General features: G+C 35.2%; 1 protein-coding gene across 4 annotated transcripts in view; it reads right to left on the bottom strand.

The window, feature by feature from the left end:
• Positions 1-16,603, bottom strand: part of pld1b (phospholipase D1b) — a 46,827-nt gene extending 30,224 nt beyond the window's left edge. Inside the window, exon 1 of one of the 4 annotated variants that reach the window (XM_022204588.2) lies at positions 16,502-16,603. The gene's annotated coding sequence lies outside the window, so the exon portion shown is untranslated. Of the gene's footprint in view, positions 1-7,875; positions 8,139-16,390 lie in introns of those variants that run through there. The other 3 variants (XM_051940115.1, XM_051940116.1, XM_022204589.2) reach the window with 3 other exon arrangements.
• Positions 16,604-18,861: the final 2,258 nt, after the last annotated feature.

The following is an 18,861-nucleotide window of genomic DNA, read 5'->3' as shown; positions in this document are numbered from 1 at the left end:
TTTAAAAAATATGGGTTGTTCCAACTAGTGTTTGTTTTATTTTTCCTTTGTTTTTATATATTTATATATACACCCACTGTCAAAAGTTTTGAGACACTTTCTAATTCAACTAAATTAGAACCTGTCTCAAAACTTTTGACAGTGGTTTGAACTTCATTATAATCATTTTGAACACAAGTTTATAAATCGGCAACTTAAAAACAAGTTGCTTCAGTAATAAGTCGGTCGAGAACTGAAATGATAAAGACGAAGAAAAAAGCCAATTTTATTAAGTTACCTCAACTTGAATTTTGTTTTAATTCAACTGGAGCAGAAATTTGATTTGCAGTTACTCAAAATATTGAGTAGATGTAATTACTAATGATATTATGTAAAAAAAAAAAAAAAAGAAAAAGACACGATCAAAACTAAATGTAGTTTTAATTCAACTAGAGCAGAAATTTGATTTGAAATTACACAAAACATTAAGTTGATGCAATTACTAGCGATATTATGTCAAATAAACTATTAAAATAATGTTTGCAGCTTAAAAAAATTAAAGTTTTTGTTGCACGGCCACAAAATAAATTGAGGGGCCTTGAGTTAAACTGCAAATTTATAAACTTTTATAGATGCACAATTGTGCAAGAAACTGTAATGTCCATTTTTTTCTTATTTTCACCGTACTCCTCGTCTGACATCAACCCACAGCCGCCGTTACGTCGGTTTTATCTTTCCCTGTTACTGTTTCTCAGCTCAAACAAACGACATGCAAACATCTTTACGGTGGCACAAACAAAGCAGCTCTGATCCTCCACAAACACAAACAGCGAGTTGCCTCTAGTATGCAAAACGCAGACGGCTTCCTGTTTGGGCGTCAAACCTGCACTGGAAGTGAGTCAGAGTTGGTCTGAGGTGTGTCGGCAGCCGGACGAACCGGTGATGCAGGAATGAAAGAAGAACGGGAGGACGAAAGACGAGGGCGGGAATAATTAAAGACACAAAGAAAGTAGAGGTCAAACAAAGTGGAGCCATGTGAGGTTTAGAAGAGTAACATCTCTACAGAAAACTTCAACATAAAAAGTTAAAAAAAAAAACCTTTAAAATGCTGTAAAATTACACCTTTCTTCCTTCTACAGATCTTAGAATTCTATCAGCAGTAGAATCATACAGAAACCGGATCTCTGCATCTCAAAATAAAAGTCTTAAAGAGGAGCTGAAACTGCTGCATTTCTCACTTCCCATTCAGTAACGTCAGTAGCCTGAAGTCTTGCAGGATTTCGTAACTTGAAATGGAGTGTTTTTCTTAAAAAGCTAAAAATGGTTGATTCCAAACATCGTTAAACATCACAGGTGGCCCTTAATTAGCTAAACTCGTCAAAATAAAAACGATATCTCAGGAACTATTAAAGACAAAAACCTTATTTTCACTAATATTTCTCTTTATGTCACTGATTAGAAATCTGTAATATTAGAGTTGAAATGTGAAAAAAATGAAGCTGTCATGTAAAGTCTCATCTTTGAGGAAAAATTGCCCCCCCCCGTCTAAAAAAGTTGAAAACTGATAATCCAGGAGTCAACTCATGATATTTTCTGAACCACATGTAACTGCATGTCACAATAATACATAAAATACTTTTAATATGAAATACTTGGTCACAAATATCAAGAGAAACTACAAAACAAAGCAAAATGTACAGCTAAGTGGTTAGGTTGGCTTTGGGATAAAATACGACATACGATCATTTGGCAGAATATACCTCAAAGTTTTTACAAATGCAGTTTTGCTGTGCAGAAATGAAATTTTGGGGTTGTTTTGTGCTCCGTTTTGGGTCTCCACCACCTCCTGTATATCTAAAAAAAAAATTAGCAACCATAAGTCAATACAAAAAATAAGAAGGATATGTTCATTTTAAATATATTTGTGGTTCAAAATGTAGCTGAGAATGCAGTTTATTTCATTAATATCATTTTTGGGTCGGTTTTTGCTCTGTTTTGGGTCTCCACCACCTCCTGAATAACTGAGAAGGAACAGCTGTAAATCAGTGCGATAAACAACAGTCATGTAGCCTAGCCGCGCTAGACCCATGTTCTGAAGACACAAGGGTCTAGGAACGCTCGACAGGGAGGGAGGCGGGCTAAAAGGTTGTCTTTCAAATCCCTCTGCAGCAATTGGGTAGGTATACAACCAATCAGCGCAATGAATAGGCTGACGTAGTTCCAAGAGCGCCGGCGGATTGTGGCTAAGTCCCATTAGCTTCCCAACCAGCGGAGCCAACTGGTACATTAAGGATTTGCCATATCCCGTCGGCATAAGTCCAAATACGTCTTTCTTCTCAATGAAACACTTCAGTGCCATCCTTTGTTTATCTTTCAAGTTGAATTTTAGCTTCAAATCTTTAAAGGCTGTGGCCAAAGCCGAGTCCAAAGATAACTGTTTATTGTGCGCCGGTTGTTTCTGTCAGAATCGTCACGCCTCTGTCGTCACTTCGTTACGCCCGCCTTCTGACTCTACACTTCATGGTGATTGGTCCGGCCAGTTTTAGGAGAATCCAACCTCGAGCCTTATGGAGGGTAACTAGACCCACCCTGGCAGAGAATTAAATTCGTTGCTGTGGGTTGTCTAGCGCGGCTAGGCTAACAGTCATGTTGATTTTAAACACATTTGTGGCAGAAAATACCTCAAAATGTAACTGAGAATGCTGTTTAGTTGTAATTTTCTCACCTTAAGTAATCAAAAACATGCCACGTGGCAGACTAATCAGCCATGAAACGAGCGTAGTTTCACTGTGAAACACTGCAGTAGGTCTGTAAAACACAACACCTGTGACCAGAACTGCATTCAGTACAACCAATACTCATATAAAGTATACATGAACGTGCTGGGATCTTATTCTTAGATAAATATATAATGTGTTTTACTGCACTGGTTCAGATTTCATAAACACAATTCAGGAGCTGATGATATAAAATGTTCCAAATGTGCTCATTTATGTAGAAATAACGCCCAAAACAGTCTAAGTGAATGTAAATGAAGGTGGCAGGAAGTTGAAATGTTTTCTTTGATTGGACAGCTGAGAAGCGACGCTCCGATCACATTCACTCTGCAGACTTTCAGCCTCTCAAACCTCCAAACCACAGCGACTCGCTATCTTAATGTCAGGGGAAAGTTTACCAGGATATCAGCTCATCGAGTCTCACTGTAGTAATTAGATGCTGAGATGGTGAATGATAACATTATGGCTGCTCAACTCTTCTTACATCTAAAATATTCCTGCAAAAACGCTCACATCCACGGGGAAACCATTAAATTTTTAGATCTATTTCTACTCGATCGTCTCCGATTTGCTCAAAATATGTCTAGCACGAAATATGGATATTTAAAAAGATATTTGTGAAAGATTAGCTTCATATTTCAAATACTTACCGAGAGAATTTTACTTAAAAATTGCCCATCGACACGCTTTTAGCAGGTTATTTTGAAAAGGCTGTTTGAACAATAGAGAAACTATTAAAGATGAAAACCGGTCATTTTGTATGCTTTCGTCACTTGAAATGGAGTGCTTCTCTTTAAAAGATATCAAAAGTTGATTCATTTATACGGCAATATTCCAAAAGTCATTAAGCGTCACGGCAGGCTTTGTCATGGTGCCCCTTAGCTGGCTAAACTTGTCAAAATCAAAGGCTATGTTTGAACAACAATATCTGAGGAACTATTAAAGATAAAAACTTGAATTCTTTACTGACATTTCTCATCGTGTTATTGATTAAGAATCTGTAATTTTGTACAAATAGATCAAATACTCCTCAAATGTGGGTGAGCTGAATAAACATAAACAAAAATAATTTGCCAGAAAATATTTCAAAAAGCTATTACAAATTCTGTTTTGTTGTGCAGAAATTTAATTTTTGGGATTGGTTTGTGCTCCGTTTTTTTCATCTCCACCACTTCATTAATCAGTATGATATAAAGGAATGGTATATGAATTTTAAACATATTTGTGTTAGAAAATACCTCAAGCTTAATTGTGAATGCAGTTCAGTTGTACAGGAATATATTATTGGGGGTCTTTTTTTGCTCTGTTTTTGGTCTCCACCACCCTCTGAATATCTGAAAAAGGAGTAATTGCAAATCAATACAATGAATAAGAATAATATGTGGATTTTTTTTAACCATATTTGTGGTTGAAAATACCTCTAAATGAAACTGAGAATGCTGTTTAGTTGTAATTTTTGGTGTTTGCTCTGTTTTGGGTCTCCTCCACCTCCTGTATATCTAAAAAAAACAACAACAACTAGCGATCGTAGAACAATGCAATAAACAAGAATAATATGTTGATTTTTAACACATTTGTGTTAGAAAACACCTCAATAGGTAACTGAGAATGCTGCTTAGTTGTGCAGGAATGTATTTTTGGGAATCGTTTTTTGCTCTGCTTTTGGTCTCCACCAACTCCTGAGAAAAATATCTGACTTTTTTTTGCTAACTATACAACTTTCTACACTAATTTGACTTCAGAACAAGTGAGCCCTTTGGTAATCTCATTTCTGATACTTGAACAACATATTTGAAGCTTCGTAGTTGTTTTTCTTGCTCTGTTTTTGGGCTCCACCACCTCCTGAGTAAAACATCCGGCCTTTTAGCTGCTAAACGTCCAAATTTCCTCACTAATTGTTGCTGTCTTTCTTCAGAACAACAAGTTAGCTCTTTGCTAACACAAAACTGCAGATTAATAGCATATATTTTCCATTTCGGGGTGTTTTTTTGAGGTTGTGGTCGAGTTAAAGCCAAAATCAGTTCAGGAAACTGAGCCTGTAGGTTCACTGTTGACCTTGGAAATAGCAAAACAGTTTATTTTAGAATGATTAATGCCGACGGCGGTCAGTGTTTGTGTGGATGTGTTTGCATTATATTCAGTCCAGTGAGCACTCACATTAATTGGGTACAGTGTGGACCATTAGCTCCCCCCCCACACTGCATCACTCGGCAGCCAGGTGGCATCCTGCTGCTCACATCTAAGCTACTCATGCATTTTTAACAAGATCTGGGAAAATCAGGGGCCAGATCTGGAATATTAGATCAGGTTTTAGTGCTGCAGGTGGTCAGAACTAAGAGTTAGCAGAGTTTAGACGAAAGAAAAGAGGAAAAACGAGTTGAGTAATTTAAAGTAAAAGGTCAAGGAGGTGAAAGAAGCCCGTCTAATGTCCTGGTGAGAGTTTGGATGGAAAAAACATGGTCAAATATTCTATGAAAGCAGTATTTGAACAGTTTAATGTGACTGTGTGTTATTTATATATGATGTATTATACACAGGTTGGAGCTACATGTTGTTATAATTAGTGACTGGAGCCTAATAAACAGATTTAAACTGAATATTTCAGTTGAGTTATGTAAACATAACATTTAAAATCACACACATTGCAGCAGAGAATTAACGCTACCATTATAAATTTAATTAATAAGTGTAAATATTAAGTTTAGGGTCTCAACAATATCATAAATGAAGCAAATTTACTCAAGTAGTTTAAGTATTAAACTCTAAAACCGACAAAAATATACCAATTAGCATTGAATTAAATTGTAAAAACAGAAATGAATTGTTGGTTTTCAAGTCTCCAACCGTCTTTGAACTCATCACGACCAGCGCAGAATCGATATATTTCGTAAAAATAACTTTTTTCTACATGTCTCATTTAAAAAATCCTCAAAAATAAAGTGTTTGCATTTATCCAATTCTGTGAAAAACAAAAAATTCTCAGTTCCTTGGTGCAAACATGAAGCCATCAGTGACTCGGCTCTGACCAACAGTCGCGTCACAAAAATTCAAAACTTTGATGGAGAAAATAAACTAAACCAAGCATGAAACCTGAGCATTTCATCAAAACACACTCTTTTATCCATCTTATTTAAATATTTGGCAAAAATAGAATGTTTCCACTAATTAAAATCTGTAAAAATCAAAAAATTTTCAGCTCCTCATTGCAGAAGTAAAGACAGGACTGACTCAGTTAAGACCGACGGTCACATGACAACAATTCTGACATTATTCAGCTGAACTGCAGGCAGTGTTCACACTTTGCATATCAGAGGTAAATACGGAAACAAATTAGAGATATTAAGAGGACAACAAAACAAACTGGGTCACTAAAATAAATACAGCATGGCTCAGACAGTTCACTCAACAGTGAACACAGGAGCGAGTTGTTGGAGATACATCCAGCATGGTGAAACAGCTTTAGAGTAGGGACTCAAAACGGGACTAAAACTCGTGCAAAATGACCAAAAAAACCCTCTATGATGGAAAAAAAAGTAATTTTGAACTAGTTTATAGTAATTTGGGATAATTTTCAAGTTATTTTAGACAATTCTGGAGTCAGTCTGGACATTTTTTGGAAAATTTCTGTTACTTTGGACAATATGGGACTGAGAGGAAAATAAAACGTACTGGATCAGTAAAATAAATGCAGCACGGCTCAGAAACAGAACAGAGGAGTGAGTTGTTGGAGATCCATCCAGCATGGTGAAACATCTTTCTACAGATGATAAACAGAGACTCAGAAGTGGACTAAAATTTGCCCAAAATGACAAAAAAGCTTCTCAAAAATGTCGTAAATGAATTGGGTAGCATATGATCCAGAATTTGAACCTGCTAGATTAGACAGGGGCTTTAAACAGTGGGTTAAGAGAGGTATCACATCATTTTGTTCCCTCACCTCAAACAACAAATTTCAGTTATGAGTCAATTTCAGACAAATATGGATTGGAAAAACAGGACTTCTATAGATACCTGCAAGTCAGAGACTATTATAATAAAAAACTACAGACCAAAGAGGAGGGGGAATATAATCTGATTTCCATATTTCATGATGTGTATCAAAAAGAAGACAACAAAAAGTTGGTCTCAAGGATATACGGAAGTATAGGAGCTTCTAAAAATCAGTCTACGACATACATTAAACGAAAATGGGAGAGGGAGTCAGAAACACAAATATCAGAAGAGACTTGGATGGAAATATGCGAAACACAAGCGACCACTGCAAACTCAAGATCGTTGAGAGAGTTCGGCTGGTGTAAATGTAAATAACATGACACCTTTAGTAACTGGATGCAGTATTTTTAACTTCTGTGGTTACTTGGTAAAATACTTTAAATGTTAATTCCAGGGTTTTGAATTCAACTTGAATTTTTTGCTTTTTTTATATAATTTACGTCACGCTAACGGTGTCATTCTGCTTTGAAGACATTTCTCAGCTCTTCTCCTAATTCATGGTGTTTCTGTTTCCATAGAGGTGCAGGAAAAAAGAAAAAAAAGAACCACAGTGAGGAAAAATGTGACAAAAAACGCTTGTATTTTAAACAATTAGGGTTGTAGATCTTCATATTTACCTGAATAAATTCTGAACTCAAAGGCTTTTTCTTCATACTTTATTTTGGTATTTTATTTACACTCTGAATTTTCCCAAGCAGATGTGAAATATCTTTATATGAAAAGCTAGAAATCATTAAAAAGTGACAAAATTATTCTTACAAAAAATGTAAAAACAGCATTTCCAACACTGTGAAAAATGTCGGCTCCACATGCAGTAAATATTTCATTATTTACATGCTTACAGCCTCCTGGAGCTGAGAGGATTGAGGTTCAGATCCACTGATTGAATTAAAGCTCAGATTAAGACTCTGTTTGGTTATTTGTAGATGATGAAGGCTAAAGTTAACGAGATTAAAGATTTAGATTTATGAAGCTGTGAAAAAGCGCTTCGATGTGAACTAGAAGACGAGCAAAACACACTCCGACCTGTAAAATCTAAGTGAAAGTCAACAAACCGGAGAGGAAACTGGAAAAAAGTTTGAATTTTAGAACTTTTTTTCCATGAACACAAACATCTTTGACTGACCTGAACCCAAGGAGCCGTCCTCATCATCCTCCTCCTCATCATCTCAGCCTCAACTTCCTCTGCAGCCTCACTTTAAATCCCTCCACACACGTGCACGCCCTCCCCGTGCACGCTCGTCCTCGTGCACGCCCCCTCCGTGCACACCAACCCTGCCTGCAGCGCTGCAGTCCAAAGCTCTGAGAGGCTGACAGCCGACTGCAGCAGCAGCAAACCAGAGGAGGAGAAACATGTAGGAGGGCGGGACTAAGCCCACAGAGGAGACATGTGATTGGTCAGAGTGGCAGTCAGGAGCCTGAACTGACCAATCAGAGCTCTTTAAGCATCTGCGTGTTTTAAAGGGGCAGTTTTCACCTGAAAAATGGAGCCACACTGCAATTAAATGAAACTTTACAAGTCCGTTAAACCTTCTGGAGTCCAAACTGGTTCTGGACGTCACATTTTTACTCACTGTGGGTTCATTTTTCACTGCAATATAAAGTCCTGCATCTCCATGGAAACAGAACAAGCATTAGGAAGAATGACATGTTGATGCTCTTTATGGTTTTTATGCTTTTTAATTGCATGTTTCTTTGTTGAGATTTTATTTTATTGGGTCTACATGCTTTAGATATTTTAAGATTTACATTTTTACAACTTCCACAAAATTCACATTTCTCTGTTCATCATCTGTAAAAAGATGTTTCACCATTCTGAATGTATGTCCAACAACTAGAAGATGTTTCACCATGCTGAATGGATCTCCAACAATTTACTCCTCTGTTCGCCATTTCTGAGCCATGCTCCTTTTACTTTATTCATCTAGTAGCTCTGACTTTCCTCTTTATCTAAACTTCTCCAAAACGGCTTGAAACTTCTCCAAAGGAACATAAAAATTCCCAAATTGACCCAAAATTTGTCCAAAGCAATGAAAAATGTCCAAATTGACTCAAGAATTGTCCAAAATAACTTAAAAACTGCCCAAAATGACTTCAAATTGGTAAAAATGACTAAAAATTTGCTTACAGACAATTTGAGGCATCTTTAATATGTTTATATTGATAAAATGTATATGCATCTTTCATTTTTTCACTGTAATAAAGTGATAGAGCACTTTTTTTGACCATTAATTAATGAATCTGAGTCTATCTATTATCAGATTCCAGCTTCTAAAATGTGAATATTTTCCTCCTCTGTGACTTTAAACTGAATATCTTTAGACAAAACCAGACTTATGTCATTTTGTGCTTTTCTGATCAACATTTTTTCCTCATTTTCTGACATTTTATGACCCAAACAACTCACTGGAACTCAGTCGATGATGGAAATAAAAGTTTGTCGCAGCTTCACGGGGCTCAGAGGTGATCAGAAGCACGAGTTGATAAATTAAACCTCATTAAAATTCCTCTGATGGTGGAGGAGAAGCTGATCTAGACCTGCTCAGGAGGATTATTCTCTAAATGAATGACCATCAGATAAACCAGAGGGGCTGAACCGGTCTGAGAAGCCGGAGGCCGATGGAGCCGACGTGACTCATTGTTAACATTCCAGAGGAACATTCAGACTCCCACACTTCAGATTTCACAACAAAACCTGAGCCTAAACTCCAGCTGTTCTCTGTGGAGGAATCAGCACTAAATCCTTCTTTAAATCCAGCTGTTCTGAAGCTAAACTCCAGCTGTTCTCTGTGGAGGAATTAGCCATAAATCCTTCTTTAAATCCAGCTGTTCTGAAGCTAAACTCCAGCTGTTCTCTGGGCTGCGTTCAGGTCGCTGATGCTGACAAACGTCCTGCAGAGTTCAGAGACCAGCGGAGGAAAATTCATACGACCACGAGAAATATTTAACCATCTGTGAAAATCCTGGAGCCTCTGAGAACGTCAGAGCTGAAAGACTGAACCAAAGGAAGTTTTAACTGTTTACGGACCAACGGCTGCTTAGAGATAAAAATGAAACAAATTATAATAAAATAAATTATTAAAAAATATCTGGCAGCAAGGAGGACAGAAAAAAAAATGTTTAAAAAACTTTCACAGTTTAAAAAGACAAAAAATGTTCAAAATATCAGCAAATATCTGCAATCTGAACAATTTAGAAAGGAACGCATTTGTAATTTTTTAAATGTGGACACGATTTAAAAGTTTTTCCAGATTTTTTTAAAATTTATTTTCATTTCTTTCTTAAACTTTTTTTGTAATTGAACAAAACAAAACGTTTGTAAAATATCACTGTGATTTTTCTTTATTTGTTTTTCATTTTAAATGTCTAATTTTTCTTTCAAATACTGGCAAAAATCTGTGAAATGATGGCATTTTTTCCTGATTTATGCAGTAAAAATTAAATAATATTACACTGATGTGGATTTCATTTACAGCTTCAGCCTATTTTTTTAATTTAACTTGTAAATAACGGTGTAATTTTAAAAGTATGAACAGTTATTAGTAAAAACAGATTTTTGATGATTTTATTTGCAGTTTTGTCCTTTTTCATGTTATTTTTTCTGCGATTTTACACATTATTATATTTTTGCAAAAATGGGAAAATCTGTAAAAAAAAAATCAGCACATTGTAAAGAAAATAACAGCTATAAAGAGTGTTTTCAGAGTAAATGCTCGACACACAGTGAGGATAATAAGCGTAGCCGTTACAGATCAATAATCAATCGATCAGCTGCTCGTTAAGCTGCTTCATTAGTGTGAAGCTTAACGATCGTTTCTGTCTGATTAAACATTCAGCTGGTTGTTAAAACATCTGTTTGTCCACATCAGAGGAAGAAAAACAAACCAAACTCTGTTATTTTGTCCTTTTTTGGGTCTAAGAGCCTCTGAGCAGCTTCAACTAAGAACCAGAGAAGTGATTTAAATCCACAATAAACTGATTTTTTATAATGTTAAAAGAAAATTAAGGGAAAAAAACATAAATCTAGAGATGTACTGTAAAAAAAAAAAGCCACAAAATTCACTAAATATTGGCAGAAAATCCTAAATAAATCCTCTAATGTGTTAGACAAGAATTAAATATGAAAACAACATGACGGTGCCCCCTAGAGGTCACCTCTGATAACTGCAGCATTCACTCTAAACACAGCTAATGAATCTTTTTATTTAGGTTTAACAGCAAATTTACTAAAATATCAACCACATCATCTTTATCATTTTTATTTTAGCAATATTTTAGTCAATGAGTTAGAAAAAAAAGTTCAAATTCTCATTTTTTATATGTTTTTATGTTATAATGATAAATACGTTGATTTTTCAGTCTTGCTTGCAGCTGAAAAATCAGTTAAATAATTAAAGTTGACGTCAAAAATCTTTTTAGATAAATAATATGTTATTTTGACAGCATGTGACCAAAAATAGAATTTTACTATATTTAAATCATTATTTTACAGATATCTGCTGTTTCTTTTCTCTTTATTTTTCTTTTAATTAATTAATGGTTTATTTATTTTAGTTTTTTCTTTTATGCATTTTTTCTGGCATATTTCTCACATAGCACATGATATTCTTTATATATTATCTCCTAAAACGGATGAAACTAACAATTATTCTCACTGATAACTGTAAATTAATATGATTTTTAACTGATTTAACTACATATATTTTATTATATAATGAATAATATCACATAATATTATTAGATCAGATGAAAAGAAGCATAAGAAGAATTAAATATTGATTTAATAAATATTTATTAAATAAATAATACATTTATATTTAATTGATAAAATGAAAAATCTCTAAATATAAATTAATATATTGTCAATATATTAATTTATATAAATGATATTAAATGTTAACAATTATATACCTTAAATATATTTATTCTTCTTATTATCTAACAAATAATAATATACTTACTTGCATAAATCTTAAATATCTGTTAAATAAATAGCTGAATATTTATTATATATAAATAACTTAAATAATTAATTTATATTTAATTGATAAAATATAAACATAATATATAAATGAATATTAACCTATATATTTATTTATTTATTTATTATAAAAAAGAATTGAATAATATTTATAAAAGTATGCAGATATTATTTACATGTTTCTGTACATTTAACAGGTAAATTTTGACTTTTTCTGTGATTTCTTTAGTTATAGTCTGTCATTTGTTGATATAATGTGAAATAACGGCTTCAATAATCTTTTAATCTTTAATACACAGTTTTTCTTTCAAATAACAGCAAATATCTAAAATTATGCCATAAAATATTCACATTTTAGACACTGGAGTTAAAGAAATTCAACTTTTTTTCTTTGAAAATCTGATTGATTAATAAGTAATTGTTGCAGCTTTATTATAAAACCCTGATGCTTGGTCATTTTCAGGAACTGCAGACGGTTTATTAAACCTCCTAAAGTTTCCTGTTTCCAGCCTGTGAATGCGTCTTTTTGTCCGTTTAAATCTGATTGTTGGAGCTTTGGTTTCAGGTTTTCTTGCACCAGGAAGCGTCTCGATGTTTTCTACCCGATAAATAAACGCCTCAGACCCATTGAATCTCCTGAAACTCGTCAGGAATCCGGCGACACCCAGAGAAACGCAAATCAGGTTAAAGAGCCGCTCAGCCTGAAAACAAACCGGTTCAGGAGGAATTCAGTGAGAAGGACGGATCGTTGTTCTGTTCAGCTTCTGCTGCTGGAGGCTTCTAGAAAACACCGAAAAGTGAAACTACAGCAGGCAGAAGGAGAAGATCAGTTCTGGTGTAATTTCTTTTAATTTAACATGCAAATTTATAGGGTTTTTTGGGATATTACACTAGATATTCTCTGTAATGTAACAAAACAATGAAAATCCGTAAAAGAACAACAAATATATATATTAAAAAAGACTAAAGAATTTATATAAAAATAGTTTTGTAAAAAAATAAAATCCTGTTAAGTACTGCAAAATTGACAGCAAATGTGCCTGAAAGAAATTAGTTTAAAAAAAAAGAAAAAAGAAAGATGGAATACTGTAACATGAAAAAATAAATAAAAAAACACACAAAAAAACACTTCTTCCAACTTACTTTGTTTTAAAAATGCAAAAAGCACAAAACACCAAAAACCGTAGAAAATAAAGATAAATAAATAAACTAAATAATCTAAAATTTAAAATAAACAAAGGATTTAAATAACTATTTTTCAAAAATTCCAGTGAATAAATAAATGAATAAACAAAGCATATAAATAATGGCTTTTAAAAATAAATGAATAAATAATTAAACAAAAGAAAATAAAATTTCAAATAAAGAATTATGAGATTTAGATAAATAAAAGACTTTAAAAAATAAAATAACATTAAACAAATGATAATAAGGAAAGTTGTATTTTTATGGGCTGGTGATGTTTGTCGTCAGGCAGCTCTGTGTCACAAACGGTAGCCTGAATGAATAAAAAAAAGTCAGAAATCAACAAAAATTCTGTCAAATAATGTTAAAAAAGACAAAAAAATGGTAAAAAAAAAAAAAAAAAAGCTTCTGGCAGGACATCAGTTAAAACTTTATGATATTTTCAGCTGCAGACTTCGAGTCAAATGTCTAAAAAACATTTTAGTTCACGTCACACTGCTTTAATTTCATTATTTTTCTGACTGTTTTCCTGATTTTGTGTCTTTATTTTGAAAATCTGTCCCCTGCTGTTAGAATCTGGCCGCGTTTCTCCGCTGAAAGCTTCGTTTAATTCCATTAAATGTGTAACTCTGTGGTTTTTGTGCAGATTTACGGCTCTTCTTCTTCTTCGCTCCTCCAGGATTAAAGGACGCCTGCAGGTGTTTCGTTTTCAGAGAGAATCTCAGCAGCGGATCGATTTAAAGATCCGGATTCTATTAACTCTGTTCAGCCGGCCGTAAACTAACGCTCGTCACCTCTAATGGAAGCAGAACAAACAGGAGGAGACTGAATCCATCAGCTGGAGGCGAGTGGAGTCGACACGCTGCTGCAGGAAACATCAAACTGTGACCTTTAACACAAACTTCAGGATCCAGAGAAGCAGCTAGAATCTGCTTTTCCATCACATCCGTCTCCTACAGATCATTATTATTAAACTGCCATCTAAACGAGCCACTTTAAAGGCGTTGATTCAGGAAATTTAATCAGAATTCAGTCACATACAGCCGTAAATATGTAGGCAAACCTGTCTGGAAGTGGATTTCTGTCAAGATGAAGATATATTTGGAGCTAAATTTTGGATTAGAGTTTCTCAAACTGTTTGTGTTGCAGGATAATAAATGAAAATCTTCACATGTTGACATTTGGGGCCCTTTTGCTCAGAAATGTGACAAAAATATTTATCATCAGCTCACAGAAATGGTATTCATTTATTTAGCGCTGCATGTTTGGTTTTGTTGAGCAAGATATGTAAAGAAAAGCATTAAATTTTCACCTTTGATGAACTGGAACCTGCACAATTTGAGCATTTCTCCTTCAAAACACGGCTTCATTCATTCCTGCCACTTTACTAAAGTCATATTTATTCACTTAGTGCTGCAGATGCAATGGCTGAAGGCTGAATTTCATCCAGAAAAAGGTTAGAAATGTAAAAAATGCCGGCTACACTGAACAGGTTTGACTTTATTTTGCAAAATATTCCAAGAAAGGCATCATCCATTTGATGACCTGGAACCACATCTTGTTTTGTTTTCAGGATAATGTGAGAAAGCATCACATGTTGACATTTAACCAGCAGGAATCTGCACATTCTGGGCTTTTCTGCTCAGAAATGTGGCTAAAATAAAGATGATCTCCCTCTCAAGTGGATGCAGCGTTAGCGTTAGCATGCTGTGCTGCAGATATTATTGATTAAAGGCTGAACTCTGGAGCTCTCCTTCCTCTATCGGAGTGTTTGCTGGCCGACACACCCACAAAGTCAATTAAGCTCGTCACTCTGTGTTTGTTGGAGGAACCATTAGAGATCTACCTGATGGCCAAACCCTCCATCATGTGACCGATTCATTGAGTCAAACACCACCAACCCAAACACTGGAACAACAGGTCTGACATGAATGAACTACAATTGATCCAATAACTGTCGCTTTTCCTCTTTCCTCACGTTTTCCTCTTTAGACTTCCTCTCTGTTTGACAATAGCAGAGTTACAACAACCTCATAATGCCACGCTGTTACCCCACAACAACACAACCCAACAGTGTCGCAGCAGGATATCACCACTCTGGAGTGTTGCAACTCAACTGAAGAGGACTTCCTGTAGACCTGATAGTAGCTCAGCATGCAGACGACTTTCACCCTGATGACAAATTTCCCCATCGATCACTGTTCAGTTTTCATAAATTCACCCCCACAGACTCTAGACTTCTACAAAGTCGTATAAAAGGCGTGATTACATAACTATCCTAAAAATGACTCATCTAATTCAACAGGTGCAGCTAAATGAGGTTAGAGGTCACATAATGACTGAAATAAAATTAATCTGAGGTCAGTGAATGTGGATCAGTGATGATAGAATAAAGACTCCTCGATCTGGAAGGTCCAGTCTCTGGTGGATCAGAACTCCTGGATAGAACTACACCATGAAGACCAAAGAACACTCCAAGAAACTCTGAGAAAAGCTTGTTCAGAAGCATCAATCAGGACGATACAAGAACATTTAAAGTTCCTGAAGATCTCTTGGAGTCCAGTTAAATCCATCAATAAGAAATGGAAGAAAGATGGAACATGAATAAATGTGACTAGAGCAGGACGTCCTCAAGACCTGAGAGAGAGCGAGGCCACCAAGACTCCTATGACTCCTCTGAAGGAGTTCCAAGCTTCAGCAGCTGAGATGTTAGAGACTGTTCATCCAACAACTGTTGTCTGTTCTTCATCAGTCAAAGCTTCATGGAGACAAAGAGAAAGACTCTGATGGAAAAAGCTCCAATTAAATCCAGACTAAAGTTCACCAGAAGACATGTGGAGACTCTGAAGACACCTGGAAGAAGGTTCTTTGGTCTGAGGAGACCAGGATGGAGCTTTATGGTCATCAGAATAGAGGATATGTTTGACACCAAGCTCTGCACATCATCATGAAGACACCATCTCCACTGGGAAGCACGGTGGTGGCAGCATCATGATGTGAAGACTAAAGCTGGTAGACTTTTGTATTAAAATAAAGTTAAAGTTGTGTTAAATGATTACTTCAGACTCAGTTTTTTCTTCAGCTGTTGCTCCTGATAAACTGTACACAAACCGGGTGTAAATATGATTTCAAGTTTGCTGAAATATTTGTAATAAATACAAAGAAAATGAGGAAATGATCAGATTGTGAGCGAGTCAGAATCTGAGAGAACTTGTTGGTGCTGATATGGAGGAAGTGGCTTTTCTGGTTTTAATCTATAGAGGACTGAAAGGGGAAGAACAGACCCTCCGCGTCCTCAGTGGACCGGATCGGTGCTCCTCTTTACCGCAGCGTGTCCTCCTCTGGATCAGCTGGAGGATCCACTGCGGAGGAGGACGGATGCCTCCACACGCCAAAAAACAGCAGCAGCCTCAGAGCGCCTCCGCACCGAGCAAACTTTACGCACAAATCACCACAAAACGACGCTTTTACGCACCTGCGCCGCCGCAACAGGAGCGAAGTTTAGCCCGAAGCGACGGTTTGAACCCGCAGAGAGACCCGGAACCGGAGCAAGAGACCCGGAGAGGAAGGTTCAGATCAGTCCTACCTTCTGATGGACCTGGAGGAGCCGCAGTCCGCTCTGAATGTGCGGCGGCGCAGCGAACCGGAGAGCAAAAGGAGAGCAGAGAGCGGAGAAAGAGGCAGAAAGTCACACCAGAACATCCTGCTGCTCCCTTTCACAATAAAGCTCCAGGAAACCACGTTAGACAGCAGCTCATTTTACACTAAACTGAACTCTAAATTATATCTGCAGCAGATATTAGAAATCTGTGTCCAAAACAACAAAAATCATACAATAAAAACTAAAATCCTGAAGCAAACACAGACAAAGTCACTCATGAAAACTAAGCTGAATAAAATAAATAAATAAATAAATAAATAAAAGCATGGCACGATGTTGTACATGAGCACAGATTGGCCAGAAGTATTTAGATTCTTTACTTATTTAAGATAAATAAATCCAAGCTGAAATATCATAAATATGCAAAACCAACACTGATTTAATGAAATAAAATGCCACAAACTGAGGAGCTGATAAATGAAAATTATTTAAAATAAAAGCATGAAGGGTCACAAGATAAAGCTTAGAAGTTGTTTTGATAAAGCTAAATAAAATAAAATACCAAAGGCTTGTAAGACAAAGCTGAGAGGTTGTTCTAATGAAATTAAATAAAATTAAATTAAATATTAAAAGATTGTAAGATAAAGCTGAGAGGATGGTTTAAGGAAATAAAACAAAACAAAACAAAATAAAGCTAAATTAAATTTAACTAAATTAAATTAAATTAATTAACAAATGGTTCTAAGATAAAGCTGAGTGGTTGTTTTAATAAAACTAAATCAATTCAATTAAAGTTGAGCTGGATTAAAATACTAAGGGGTTATAAGATAAAGCAGAGAGGTTGTTTAAATGAAATAAAATAAAATAAAATAAAAAGCTGGGAGATTGTTTTAATGAAATTTTTAAAATTAAATTAGATTAAAACAAAATAATAAATTAAAAATAATAATTATAATTATAATTATAAATAAAATAAAATAAAATACAAAAAAATAATTTCAAATGAAATACAATGATATGAAATTGAACTAAACTCAATTGAACTTGATAATACAATTACAGTTAAAGTTAAAGAAATATAATGAAATAAAATAAAGAAATTAAAGGGTCATAAAATAAAGCAGAGTGGTATCAATAAACTAAATCAAACAGTTAGATTTTTTTTTATAAACTGCCTGGACATTAATGGAGCTGTTTCCTTCATAAACTAAACTAGTTTAAAATTAGCATCAACACTGAAATCAGTCACTTATATTTTCATTTCTACCACTGAAGTGGCTGCAGTTACTGCATTATTATTTTACACACCAGCTATCCCTGAATTCCCAAACACGTCAACAATTAGGCATTTATTTTGAAGGGCACGCCGCTCTGCTTCCCTGTTTCCTGTATGTGACTTGATGCAGCTGAGACCAACCAGTGGTTTCCTGTGATAAACCACGCCTGAGAACCTCTGGAGGTAGCGATCTAAAGCACATCTAACAGCAAATAAATAGAATTAAACTGACAGTGGAGAACTTTAGGTGCGATAGAGCAAGATTTTAGTCACATTTACACAAACAAACAAATATAAACAAATACAAACAAACACACACATGAAGACAATGAATCACACACAGATCTTCTATTCAGTGCAGAGAACAGCTGATGTCAGCGATCAGATGAAACATATAATCAATCTGTCAGGAGGCCTGAAGTTATGGAGGAGGAGGAGGAGGAGGCGTAGAAGAAGAAGGGGAAGAAGGAGGAGGAGGAGGAGAAGAAAAAGAAGAAGGAGGAGTAGAAGAAGAAAAGCAAAGAGAAGGAGGAGGAGGAAGAGGAGAAGAAGAAAAAGAGGAAGGAGAAGAAGAAGTCGCTGAAGGACAGAGTTCCTGCAGAATAAAATGTAAATAAAGGCCTAATAACAACTCTGGAGGTGGATACAAACCAAAAAACAGATTTGTGGATAAATGATTGATCACTTTATCTATTAATCATCTAAAATTAGTGACAATGCTGTAATTCAGCCCAGATTTATTCATAGCAATGAACTATGTTGATTTATAGTGAATTTTTAAGTGTTTTTCTTTCTGGAAACGACACAAACCTTAACCCTAAATGACAGATAAAAGCTGACAAAAACACAGGAAAAACATTCATTTACACGTTAACCGTTTAAAAAATGGCCAACACTGCAAATAATGTCACAATGAAGCCCGTGTTTTTACAAATAGACATCTCTAACACAGTGTGTTATTGTCCTAAAATATAACATATCCTTTGATAATGTCATCCAGCAGCAGCACAAGTACCTCGACTGTGTTTTTAGATATCTGCGATAGTAAAACTGCTTTTGCATCATTTGC

Source organism: Acanthochromis polyacanthus, chromosome 20 (assembly GCF_021347895.1).
Source record: "Acanthochromis polyacanthus isolate Apoly-LR-REF ecotype Palm Island chromosome 20, KAUST_Apoly_ChrSc, whole genome shotgun sequence".
Classification (NCBI taxonomy): domain Eukaryota; kingdom Metazoa; phylum Chordata; class Actinopteri; family Pomacentridae; genus Acanthochromis; species Acanthochromis polyacanthus.
Note: the sequence above shows the minus strand (reverse complement) of the source record. Positions and strands in the feature narration are given on the sequence as shown.